The sequence below is a fragment of the Ochlerotatus camptorhynchus genome, unplaced genomic scaffold, assembly GCF_037179485.1.
Source record: "Ochlerotatus camptorhynchus isolate MF236.1 unplaced genomic scaffold, CSIRO-AGI_Acam_v1.1 ptg000361l, whole genome shotgun sequence".
Taxonomy (NCBI): domain Eukaryota; kingdom Metazoa; phylum Arthropoda; class Insecta; order Diptera; family Culicidae; genus Ochlerotatus; species Ochlerotatus camptorhynchus.
The window spans coordinates 9921138-9935370 of NW_027040849.1; the positions used below are offsets into that span (position 1 = coordinate 9921138).

The following is a 14233-nucleotide window of genomic DNA, read 5'->3' on the forward strand; positions in this document are numbered from 1 at the left end:
TTGTTCACTGAATTTTCATTGAGTTAATTTCCGAATTCCATACTAATTTTGATCCTTCCCTAAACTCACACCTTTGAAATTCTCTTAGGTTTTCAGAAAAATCCATCCGAATGGTCCTCAAAATGAGTTTGGCATTCAAGTCCAAATTTGGATTGCTTCTCCGATTTATATTGAGCCTCCTTTAATTATTCGTACATTTTAACGGGTGGCAACTAACATTTTGGAATTTTTTCGAGGCCTCTATGCTCAACAACAAACGAGCTCAGAGAGAAATAAGAGTGTGTATGTGTTAGCTCTCTCTCCTCTTTCTGCTAGTATTGTCTGTTTTGTTTATGTTTGTTCAGTTTTGCTCAAAATGCCGTCAAAACAAGAAGTATTTCGCAAGCTCGTTCTACAGTTCTACGAACTGCACAGAAATCTCGGCAAAAAGTATACGGTACAACATTTTAAAAGCGAAAATGTTGCGGCTTCGACTGTTTACCATATCCTAAGATCCCCAACAACTGCTCGCAAGTAAGGTAGTGGAAGACCCGCCAAAATTATGGACGCAAAAGGACAGAGAAAGGCATTTCTAAGCCATGGTTCAAGCCCTCTGGTTTGGCAATCAATCAATATGTGTACCAGAACGAATGTTTGAAGAAAATTTTGATCCCGTTTCTTCAAAAACATCATGCTGATGGACAATACGTGTTTTGGCTGGATAAAGCGTCATCGCATTACGCCAAAAAAACCAAAATCGTTCCTGAATACCCATTCGATCCCATTTGTACCCAAAAACCACAACCCGACAAATCTGCCTCAGTGTCGCCCAATCGAAGATTTCTTCGGGGTTTTGAGCTCCTTGGTGTACAAAAATAACTGGAGAGCCACGAATTGCAAACAGTTGATTGGTAGAATCAAGAGATGCATTCGCAAAGTTGACATGAAGGCCGTACAACGCTCCTGTTGACATCAAACGGAAGCTTCACCGAACATCCGATTACGGACCGTTTTCAAATGTTCACTAATTTTTTTTCAACAATGGACAATGTATCTTTAATTTCAATAAATCAGATCTTCTTCAAGTATGTTTGTCTTTTTTTGACAGCTTGAGAAAGAAATTCCAAAATTTTAGTTGCCACCCGTTATTGTGATCTTCCTTAGCATTACCCCTAAGTATTCCATGAAAACTCCCAGAGTCATATAGTCCCAGAGTTCTTTAAATTGTTCTCATAATTCCTCTGTATTTTCTTTTTGCTTTGCCTTGGAGTTCTCCTGGGAATTATCATGAAGTAATCCTCAGAAGTTTCTTCTAAAATTTCCTCAGAATCCTTTAGATGAGTTTACTTCAGAAATTCCTTTGAACTTTCATCAAAGTTTTCTTTGAATCCTTTGAATTTATTTGAATTGTACTCGGAACTAAAAAAAGTAGATTTCATTTGCTATTTTCCTTCAAATCTTCCCCAGAACTCCCATGGAATAAGTTCCTTAAAATTACCCAACATTTACTTTATTAAATTTATTAATTAAATTCCATGAGCCAAGGTTTTTAATCTTGATTTTTTTTTACAAATCTATGATTTTGGAAAAGATCAATGACCGACACCTTCAATATTTGTCTTCGTCTCAGGTTCTTGCAAATTTTCGCACGTATGATTATTTTTAAGACTAGAAGATACAAAAAAATTGAAGCCTAACAACTGTGAAAAATATCCAACCTGAAAGCACTGAATTTTTAAAATTTGTGTTGCTACTGAAGTGAAATATGCTCCGGCTCTATTATGAAAATAACAAGGAAAATATAATGATAGCATTAACAAAAGATTTTTTTTTTCTTATAAAAGTCCTGAGTAAGAGAATTTTAAAAGTCCAGATTCATCAAGGAAAAATAAAATTCCCTGAGGATTCTGGGTTTCCCTGGTTTTTCAGGTAGTAGACACCCTGTTTTACAATAGATAGGTGCTACTTGAGTTCATTTCCCGGATGCCAAATAAATAATATCTTATCATTCCATATTTCTAGATAGAACTGGAATAAGGGCGTAACAGTTTTTGTAAACAAAAACTTCTTTCGATGATTTCTAGAAAGTCAAGACTCGCCAACGTAAATCATCATCAGCATCGGGTAAGGGAAAACTTCCTCTACCCGACGATTATGTTGGTTTGGAAATCATCGAGAGAAGTCATTGTTTATAAAAGCTGTTACGCCCTAATTCCAGCTCTATCTAGATTTTTTTTAAATTGAAACCAGCATATCCTACGTGATTCGTCATATTTTTTACGTAGAATATACTGCTTTTCAATCAAACAATGCAGTGCCGATTGTTGCTCTATGAGTAAAATCATAAAAATAATAGATTTAGGGTGAAATAAGGCAAAATAGAACATCTTCCGGTCCCGGCACTGAATGAAACCAGCACCATTCGATTGACTTTAATTTTTCACGTAGGACATGCTGGTTTTAAATCCAAAAATACAGCGGCGATTGTAGTTATGTGAGCAGAATCATAAAAATCACAGATTTATGGTGGAATGAGGCAAAGTAGACTGCTTGCCGGGCCCGGCATTGAATGAAACCAGCACCATTCGTTTCCCTATTATTTTCGTAGGATATGCTAATTTTCAGTTAAAAAAATCAGCGGCGATTGTAGCTATATTAATACCAACTCTAGGAGTACACATACATATCGCCCACAAAATGCACGAAGATTGTGATTCAATCGTTTTTCTGAGGTATGGCCAAAATAGGAACCTATGGCCAATACTGGTGCACTTACCCTACAGGTAATACAAAATAGGAGCCCAAAGACTATATTTGAATAACCTCCTCTGCATCCCATTATCGCTCTGTATAAACAAGCTAAGGATTTTGTCCTTTCGGTCCTCTGCCAACTTCAGATCCTAACCTTAGTCCGAATGATCCTAACTGATGATGCCGCACACCACAACATTTCGCTTACGAGAACTCTACGCAGCCGAGCAGCAAGACAGGAAGTGCATTTAGCATTATCGAGGCCATACACAGAATACGGGAAGAAAAAAATCGCCTATATTGGTAGCAAATTGTAGCACAAATATGAAAGGCCCATTCAAGTTCAAAATCGTCCTGAGGAAACATTTACATGTAAAGGACCATCCCAAGTAACATTGAAGGTTTTATCGCGGTTTTATAGCATTCTACAAGTCTAAATCATGGTCTACAGAACCCTCATAAAACCAAAATTGTTACTTGGGATCTCTCCAGATATCTACCCTGAAGCTCTAATACTAAAGATACTCAAATGTCAGTGTATTCCCGGAAAATGATGTCTAACATTCCTTGCGCCTGTACCTTCGGTAACTGTCTATTCCTACGCTTCTGGGATCCTCATCTGTTCTTCGGTCTGGTGGAACACCAGCTCTTCATCAGGTAAGATGCTGGTATATGTCTGGTCGAAGCCGCCAGTGATACTGCGCCCCTAATAGATGTACAACAAACTGATCCAGTTCCAGTGGCTTCGTCAACAGTCAACTATAGCTTCGGCAACAGTCAAGTTCGATGCTTCTGGGATACTCATCTGTTATTTGGTTTGGCGGAAGACCAGCTCTTCCTCAACTTCGAAATGATTCTTCACAATCCCCGCTGTCTAACATTCGTTGCGCCTGTACTTTCGGTAACTGTCTATTCCGATGCTTCTGGGATCCTCATCTGATCTTCGGTCTGGTGGAACACTAGCTCTTCATCAGGTAAGATGCTGGTACCTGTCTGGCCGAAGCCGCCAGTGATACTGCGCCCCTAATAGATGAACAACAAACTGTTCCAGTTCCGACATGAACCCTCACAATCTCCGATGTCCGACCATCTTTGCGCTTGTGGCTTCAGCAACTGTCAATTGCGATGCTTCAGGGATCTTCATCTGTTCTTCGGTCTAGCGTAACACCAGATCTTCACCAGGTAGGATGCTGGTATATGTCTGGCCGAAGCTCCAGTGATACTGCGCCACTAATAGATGTACAACAAACAGTTCTAGTTCCGACATGAACCTTCGCAATCTTCGATGTCCGACTATCTTTGCGCCTATAGCTTCAGCAACTGTCAATTGTGATGCTTCCGGGATCTTCATCTGTTCTTCGGTCTCACGGAACACCAGATCTTCCGACAAGAATCTTCGCAATCTCCGATGTCCAACCATCTATGCGCCTGTAGCTTCGGCAACTGTCAAGTCATCTGTTATTTGGTCTGGCAGAACACCAACTCATCTGTTCTTCAGTCAAGCGGAACACTAGCTCTTCATCAGGTAAGATGCTGGTATATGTCTGGTCGAAACCCGCAGTGATACTGCGCCCCTAAAAGGAGTATAACATCTGTTTCAGTTTCGACATGAACCCTCACAGTATCCGATGTTCGACCATCTCTGCGCCTGCAGCTTCAGCAACTGTCTATTCCGAAGCTTCTGGGATCCTCATATGTTTATCGGTCTGGTGGAACACCAGCTCTTGCAGCCTGCTTCTATGAAACCTAATCTCTCCGATCCTTCTGGAATCCATACCTGATCAACAGACTGTCAATCTTCAGCCAAAATTCAACACGTTTTATAAAAATTAAACATTTATGTTGTCGGTTTAGCTTTAAGTTGTAAATATAAGTCAGCAAACGTATTCCCTTAAAAGAGTTCAACGCACTGGGAGTGCAATTATTTTGTATTGTTTATTTATGATAGGGATTCTGCACTCGTTTGAATTTCAGTGGAGTCTCAACTGTGGGAAGTCGGGTTCGTTTTTCCCACTGTGCACTGGCTTTAAAACCCAAAAAGGCTGTAAAATGCACAATGGTTTGAAGCCCTTAAAATATCGAAAAAGCTTAAAACAACAAAAAAACCGAAAGGTCTACAAAACGACAAAAATGGCCTTAAAAGCGCGAAAAGGAAAGTCTAAAAACACAAAGGAGCTATCAAAACGCATAGAACGATAAAACAGCTTTAAAAATTTCACTCAACTTGTTTTCCATTTTTTTTTAGTTCGAGAATATATTGGACAAACTGTTAAATATTTGATTAAAAATATTCGTTGTCGGAATTGATAACCGATTAATCGAATTAAAGTTGAACAGCACTATGAACAACTAACATTGTCTAGTTAATGAAAATCTGGACGCTCATGTCTTGAAAAGACGGATCTTGTGTTTGCATTTGAAGAATGATGACCCGTTAAATCATTCCCAGCTATAAGATTCGCAATTTCTAGAAACATGTTGTTTATTTTCTGTTGTCTTGACAGAAACCTTCCATCGCTCAAAACTGTCCATCATCAGACTATATGTATATCTACATTACCGTTGCTCGCGACCTTCGTCAAACTAGATTACAAAATAGCTGATAATCGAGTTTTTCGGTCTCGATTATTATTGTTTGCTGATTGCAAACGACGGCCCCTGGTCCGACGGATGAGTTTTGTCGTTGAAGAACTTACCTAAAGCGCCAACTGTGAGAACGCGACCGGGGGCCACACCTCAGCACGTGCTTGTTTACACTTCAATCCATCCGGCAATCAGGGAGACAACAACAACATCACGAATCAAAAACGGCCAGAGTAAACACACATGTTGCCGAGTCCCCATACACAAAGAGTTGAACTGTGTGCTGTTCTCTCAAACCAAGCCCGCCGTGTGGAAGGTCACTCCACACTGCTGGTTGATATGCTGTTCGCTTAGTTTATCGTGTGATTTGATGATCACTCGGCTTGTTGCAGGGAGCTTCCACCGAGTCCGGTCCGGTGTGGCATTAATTCTGCTTGAAATGCTCGTTTATTTGACGCTTTCCAAGGAAGATCCCATCCATTTTAAATCAAAACAAACATTGGGCAACACACTACATCAAAGCATTTGAACGATTTGAACACTCACAGCACGCACAGACAGTGTGCTGGAGGTCGTTAAAAAGGGCTTACAAATATTTAACTAGCCAATTAGGAGCTTGAGCTCACTTCCCTTACTTCCTCCAGCGACTTCCAACTTCCAATCATGACTGATCATTATTAATGCGTTGGAAAACGACCGCACTTCCTAATACCTACCAATGGGTGTTTATTCCATAATCGTTCATGCTAGTGGTCCACTTTCGAATTTCAATGGAGACACATGGTGTGGTGCTTTAGAGGCGAAGGCGTGCGTGAGTTGGAGGGAAGTTCTCGGGAAGATTGTGAGATGACCGTGAAATTTTGGCGCCAAAAACGAGATCTCTGTCGTCCGGAATCGCTTCTGGTAATATTTGCCTCTTCCTTCTTGCCCACGTTCAAGGCTACGAGCGTCGTCGAGTGGGTGCTTGTATGCAGGGGAAAATAGGGCAAGATGACCACCCTTACGAACCTCGAATGAAATTCCACAATTTCGACCAGCAAACCAGCATTCTTTCTATAATCTTACAGAAGCTTCAAGGTTGCTTGAAGATCAATCATACAAACTTGTTAAAATTAGATTATAATTCAATATAAAATTTAAATTTTCTGGAATTTATGGGGTAAAAAGAGCACCAGTATAGTCATAGCCATACATAGCCTTTTTGTAGAAAATAAGGTAGCTCCTGTAAAGTCCCTATTAGTAAAATTATTTTTTCACGGTTCGTTAAAATTACACAATCTTTCAATAAGTTTAATGAAATTTTACTTGAAGCTAGATTTTATCCTGCATAATTAAACTTTTATCACAAATAAGGCTTAATTATGCTTTATGCTAATCTATTATGACCAGCTTGATCAATTTCGTTTTATTCTTGTGTATTGAATAAATTTAAGACATTGTTACCGGGGGGCGACCCCGGCGTAGTGGTTAACATCCATACCTCTCACGCCAAAGTCACGAGTTCAAATCTCACCTCCGGACAAGTCACGAATGACCCAAGAGTGTTAAAGTGACTATAATAAAAAAAAAAAAAAAAAACATTGTTACCGTTTTAAATTGATGGTGATCATACCTTGCCCGATTAAATATTAGATTTTTTAATCTTCATATTATAATTTATTAAAAGCAAATTTGAATATGGCACCTACACACAATATTGAACAAGAGTAACATTATAGTATGCTATTGTATAATGCAAGAATCAGACAAAATGTCATTATATCTTATTTTTATCATCAATATGTTTGCTAGTTTTGCCGATACTACCAGTAACCACTGTATTACCCGCCATATATTTGTTCCAGGTGTATTGCAAAATGGTTTACACACATTTCCACCACATTAACTGTCAAAAGTTGTGGTTTGGAGACCATGGTCGTCTTGACCCATATGGCCATCTAACCTCGCTTTCCTCTACGTATGTTTACTTCTTTCATGCTCCACTTTGCAATCTATGCAAAACAAAATCGCACGTTTCGAAAACGAACAACAGCAGCTGGATTGTGTAATACGTACATTTCGCTGTCGAGTTCATTCCTGTCCAAATTGATTGCCTGTCATCGGCATTGCGGACATTTGCAAACGAATCTTTTTAGGCGCACTTTGCAACGCAGTGATCAATGCGTTGTTGCGAATCTCACCGTCAGAATGCCGTACAGCTAATCAAATGAAATAACACGGGCGGTTGATTCTGAGTCTGTCTGCATAGACGTCTTTTGTTTTGCTAACTAAGTCATACGAATGGCTAACGAGTTTGTTTCCGTTCTCGGGTCGGCGCATTATCATCTCAAGACGGTATTCGTCGCTGACAAGGAATCGTCACATGTCGCAGCAGATCAGCGTGAATGTTGCAACAGTGACACCGAATTACATCAGCAATTGTTGCTATTTTTAGATTACCATGCGAGTTCCGAACATGATATTGTCGAAAAAAAAAAAACGCACTGCATAACTGGTTTTCACTTTTCATGATCAAGCAAAATAAATTTTCAATTGTTTTTTTTTTTACTTACGCCATAAAAACAACAATGAATGGAATCATTACGGGCCATAGCTAGGAAAGGTACGAGATTTTTTGAAGTATTGTGACACATATGTATTCCAACAAAAACAAAATCATAGGGGAAATGGCTCTAATGTTAGCCTATGAATCTAAGATTGGGCCCATCGCTAAAAATCTGTTATTTATCAATTGTATCTAGATGAACGCGTCATTGAGACGGTACTAATGAATGTATTTGGTCGCTATTTAAAAATTTAGTCGATTGCTGAATTTATGTATGGGTCCAAATTAGGGGCATTTAAGCCGATATTACATCAATTTCCTCTATATTTCTAAAAGAAAGGACATTATTTTGAATTGAATTTTAGTTTTTTGGATCTAAAACGCGCTTTTGAAACAATTTCTGGGAACTTATTGTTACGATCAATCAAGCGCTTTGGAATTACGAGTAGTGCATATACATGGTTTGAAAGCTATCTGTGTTAGAGAACTCATCGGACTGTTTTTAATGATTCTGTTTCAAGTCCCGTGGGGAATAACCTTGAAGTGCCCCAGGTATGTGTATTAGGGCCCCTTTTATTTATTATACATATTAATGATTTGCGACGTGTTTTAAGATTTTGCGACATTAATCTCTTTGCAGATGATACTGTGTTATTCATTGCAGCTTAAGATTTAAATCTCCTGATATATTTCTGAAGTTTTCAAAAATTCTTTACTCACCCTTACAGGTATTTAAAGGGAAGTTTCAGCCCCGGATTTTTTTATCTCATCATGAAAAAAATTGGACCCTCAGCAAAACAAAAATTTCGATATTAATGATGGTATCCATGACAGATACGTATTTCGACTACAATGTGCAGTCTTCATCAGTGTCATTTCCACTAAAGATAACCTTTTTTTGCTGTTTTATTTAAGCATTCCGCTAACAACCCAATTTCATTACTTCATTATGATGGCTACCAAGCCTTTGGGATTTTCCTTATTAAAGAGTTGTATAGATTTTTCTCCTTTAGTTTACTTAAATCTTTGGTTTTTATTAGTTAGGTAGGTTCCGATTCAACATATTGTAGTTTCATTTTTATACCTTGATCTTGACTTTTTTACCTATGGGATGAGTACTTAAGGGGGTTAGATTTTGATAAGTTCTTTAGTGGGATTGATACTGATGAAGACTGCACATTGTAATACGTATCTGTCATGGATACCAAAATTAATTAGGTGGAATTAAATGGAAGATACCCTTTTTTTTTGCTGTTTTATTTAAGCATTCCGCTAACAACCCAATTTCATTACTTCAGAAAGTTCGATGTTTTTAGGCTTTTTGAGTCCGACTTTATGTCATGATGACTTACGAAAAATGTTTTTGCACGCGGATTTTCTTAAAAAAAAAATAAGAAAAAATGCGTTTTTTTATCTCGTTTCCCAATTGTTTCTAGAAAAATCAAAAAAGTAATTTTTGTTTTCGGACCGGTGAACTTCCCCTCAAACAACACCAAAAGTCTGGACTTTCCTTAAGTTTCCTTGAATTTATCGGAACTACCATAAGCATCTGTTAGTTTCCTAAAAGCTCATCTCACAAAGGTTCCAAAAATTTTCCTCAAGTTATCTGGACTTCCTTTAAATTCTCTAGATATCTCTTAAATTCTTATTAGAACTTCTTCAGAGGTTTTGCATCTTCTCTGAAGTTAATGAAACCACCTTGAATTTTCCGAAACTTCTCTGAAGTTCCTGAATTATTGCAGAGGTTTTATGAATTTCCCAATTGTTCCAGTAGTCTGTTGATGAAACTTCTCTGAATTTACTAAGGTTCTTACAATTTTCGTAAACTGCTTTGAAGTTATACAGGCTTTCCTGAAGATTTTGGAAACTCTCATAAGTTTTCATAATTTTCCTGATGATGTTCTTGGAACTGCCCTGAAATTAATGGAATTGTTATAAAGAGCCCTGAAGTTCTCTGGACTTCCGTAATCGTGTTTGGCAATTTATCAAAGTTCGAAGTGGGCGGGACCTGAGATTGAACTCATAGCCTTTTGCTCGCTGTATGAGCGTTTATGAATAAAATTAAACTGTTTGTAGGTACCTATCTGATGGAAGCAACATACTTTTTTCTTAGCAGGTTTAATTAAGATCACTAAAAGCGGAGCGAAATTTTTTTAACTTCCAAAAAACCGATTAAAATTTTTAGTTGTACATGAGATAAAATCAAATTGTATAATAGAACATTTTCAGACGAATATTAAGTTTGTTTTTGAATTAGTTTTACTTTCATTCCACAATTGAGGGTGAAGATTGATTCTGGATGAAGAACATTTTCGATGCTGTATGTTTGCAACGATATTTTGCTCATATGAGCGCCTAGTTAGCTAGATGAGCGTTCAAAAATTCCCTTATGTAATCCATGCTGCAGATTAGAGGAACGCATGTAGATCGAAATGTGTGCGCGAAATATGATAACGTGAAATTACATGATTTAACATGATATAGTGTATATAAATTGTCGTTTTTTTTTCAAAATTTTGTGCTAAGAAATGTTTTGAAATATTATCGGGCACATATGAATTGTTAATCGCACTTCAACTCGAAAGAAAAAACTTACGGTTCAGCTTTGGATTAAGATTGGAACATACCTGAAATGAAAAAAAGAAGATGTTTATTAGTATTTATTGATTTGATCGATTCAATATGACTATTTCATATACTCATAAACCAAGAGGAAAAATACACAGTATTTCCCAAGTAACATTTTAAGTTTTATGAAATTCTACAAAGCAACTATAAAACAAAATTCATAAAATCCTGGTCAAGGCTATTTTGTCATTAATGCATCCACAAAAACCTCATTAAGACTAGAATTTGTCTAGTTGGCCCACCCTGGAGAAGGTTCTGAAGGGTGTATTCACGAAGCTCTTCAAGATTGATTTACTGCAAAAGGTTGTATGACGAACGCATTGAGAAACACTTGAAAGCTACAATAAAAGCTATCTAGCAACAATAAAAACCCTTTCTGGGCAATTTCCCCTAGCCGCTTGCTAAATCCACTAGGAAAGCATCAATCAAGATAGAAAAGGATTTATGAATCCGAGCTTTTCAAAATAATTAAAATAGAAACTGATGGTATAAAAATCTTGTTGAATATCCAAATTTATTACAATAGTTCTCATTAAGTTGCCTAGTTTTCAGTGCCTTATTAAATGTTATGTGAAATGTACGTGAAAACATCGAAAAAAATAAGTCCGCCCTCGTAAAACGTCGATTTGACTAATTATTTTACATTGAAAAAAATATATATTCTTCAGATCGATTTTCGCAGATTATAATTTTCGCATTTAAATGTTTGCTCATTGCTAAATTTACCAAAATATAGTTATATCCAAGGAAATATAGATTGAAAATCGAAGATTGTAAAAAACAAGCAAACTAATTGTAACATTGCGGTGGCATAAAAGTTGATTTTCTTTGGTCATTTGTGAAAAAGTTGTTTCGCTTTCAAGAAATCCTTAACAAATTCATAAGGTTTTAAAATGACTTTTATGAAAAAAAAACTTTCAGGCTGAATTGCATTTATCTAAAGCCATTTTGCTTGATCATAACCCGTTCAGATTTATGGCAGCATTTATGGAGGCAAAGTTGCCTGCAAAAAGTTAAACGTCAAAGTTTGTTTATCTTTCGATAGTTGCACTGTGGGATCCAGGGTTCTTCCAGGCAGTCGGTTGTTATTCGATTGTCATCTATTCGCAAGATCTGGAGAAGGCAGTTTAAAATGTCGACAATGTTTTATGAATTCGAGGGCCACGCTAACTTTACTCTTTTCCGCCAGATGGTCAGTCGTTGATGGTGTGCTGGTTCTTCTAAAGAAGTAAATTTTGCTGTAATCGACTTTTTCATCCTACTTCGTCTATTCTTCGAGATTTCCTTGTCATAAATTTGGCTTTTATTAACTATGAGGAACCATCCTTTAAGGGGGAGTACACTTTGATTTTTCAAAAAAAAAATGCATTTTTTTTTGGCTTAAAATGTTCCTTGAGATGTATACTTTAATTTAGAAAAGACTTCAAGTCCGCCAGAATATTCCTTACCGCTTTACGAAACGATTTCCTAAAACATGTACTGAGAGAGCATTTTTATCTTAAAAAGGGGTTTATCTCGAAACGGGGTTTTTCAAACTGGCGTGGGAAATAACTCTAACCAGTTATCATCAAACTTGGATATCGCCTTGGTTTTCTTGTTCAGAATTAAATTCTGCTTAGAAATACGTATCCACATTTTCGATTTTGTCAAAAATGGATTTTTAATCCACGATTTTGTAAGCATTTTTAGGGTGAAAAAATGAACTTTTTTTTTTCCTAACGTCACAACTTTTTAAAAATTAATTTAAAAAAAATCGGAATACGTATTTCTAACCCAAATTTCATTACTAATCAGGATTTTTGTTTGATTTATGTTCCAGGATCACATGGAAAGGAGTATTTTTCCCACGCCGCTTTTCCAACTTCCGCGCGAGGACGCCCGCGCGACCTTGTGCACCGGCCACGGGGAGACGCCAATCGAGTTCAAAAAAATACAAATTGTAGTTCGAAGGATGACTAATAAATGGGTTATAACATATTTGCCCTCCATGAGTGTTTTATTGCTTCACAAAATTAACGAAAATGCCTTACTTTTTGGGCGTTCAAAGTGTACTACCCCCTTAAGCTCAATTTGTAAACAGAGTAATTGGGGAGGTTATGATGCACTTTAAAAAGCCTAAAAAGCAACAATAAATGCTTTTAGCCCTAATGCAAAAGCTAATGGTTTTATGGTTGCTATTATAATGATAGAACACGTTTATAAAGTTTTTTATCTACAAATTAATAAACAATTCCTAATGACATTTATGCTTGAATTACAGAACAGTTTTAAGGAGGGATTGAGAACTGTTTTATTTGTTTTTAAAAAAAGACAGTTTTTGATTTTTTTTTGCCAGGCTATAAAAGGTTTTTAAAACAGCAAAAACCTGAATTACTAAGCAGGAATGTTTTACACTTTGAAATGCTGTATTTAAACTAAATGGATTGTTCATTGCCGTTATAAAACCATCATACATCAGTGTGGTTGCCAAATGGTTACTGAATTGTTGCTTGGTTATGTCTATCCTGATGCAATGATTTAAAACAACGTTCTAAGTATAACTCAAAGTTTAAAACTTATCAACGTAGTGAAATTTATCCAAAACATATGCAAAATTGGTTTTGTATAATATTGTATATGCTAAAATTAATCACCGACCATAAAGATTCCATAATAAGAGCGTTGAATTCCTGGTCAACCTACTTTCTTAAAGAATATCTTAGAGGCATGATTTGTCCTATTGAACAATTAGAGATCTTCTGAATAATTACTAGTAAGTGAACATGAAGAATCGTCAAATTACCCAAAGAATATTATGCAGGTATTAAATATCATTTGATCATTTGAGCATCTTTGTAATAATTACTAGTCAACTTACTTTCTTGCAAGAATATCTAAGGGGCATGATTTGATCTATTGCACACATATCTTAGAGAATTGATGGTTTATTGAATAATTTGAAATGTGGATGATTATTTGCTAAAATATCAGAAGAATTGTCAAAATATCAAAAGGACATTATGCAGGTATTTGATCAATTGAAGGTTTTTGGGATAATTCTAGATCATCCGACTTTGTTGCAAGAATTTCTTAGATGATTGATTTGATTTATTGAATAGTTAGAAAACTGTAGATTAATTGCTAATCAATCAGAAGAATTGGCAAAATATCAAGAAGACATTATGCAAATAAAGGTCTTTAGAATAATTCCTGATTAACCGACTTTCTTGCAAGAATATTTTAGAGAACTGATATGATTTTTAGAATAATTTGAAATCTGCAGAATAAGCTCTGTATCCAAATTAATCCGGACACCTTCAAATCACTGTAACTTTTGAAATATTGCACGTAGGAGTGAAAAATTTCACTGAGGTATAACTGGGAGCCATTGATGAAAAAGACTATGATTGGTGTTTACATTCCATGTTAGTGTTAAAGATACGGGAACTTGCAAAAAAATGGTTTCACGTAAATCCACTGTTCACAGTGCGCTCAAATCATTTTCAGAACGTTTGACGGTTGAGAGGAGAAATGATAAAAAAAACATTCAAAGTGCTGATCCTTCCATGGATCGAAAGGATATTGAAGGAAAACCCGAGTTTCTTTGTTCGAACGGTGGCTCGTAAAACAGGAATGTCACCTGGTTTTGTTCAAAAATCAAAACAGCGTTTGGGACTGAAGCCTTATAAAGTAAAAACGGTTCCCAATCGCATCGACAAACAGCTTCTGACAGCAAAATCACGGGCTCAACGTTTGTACTGCGAATAT

General features: G+C 36.6%; 1 protein-coding gene across 1 annotated transcript in view; it reads right to left on the bottom strand.

Annotated features, from left to right (window-relative positions):
- The window catches only part of Sesn (Sestrin), a 154475-nt gene that overhangs the window by 66899 nt on the left and 73343 nt on the right, over positions 1 to 14233 (bottom strand). The gene's annotated exons all lie outside the window — the stretch shown is intronic.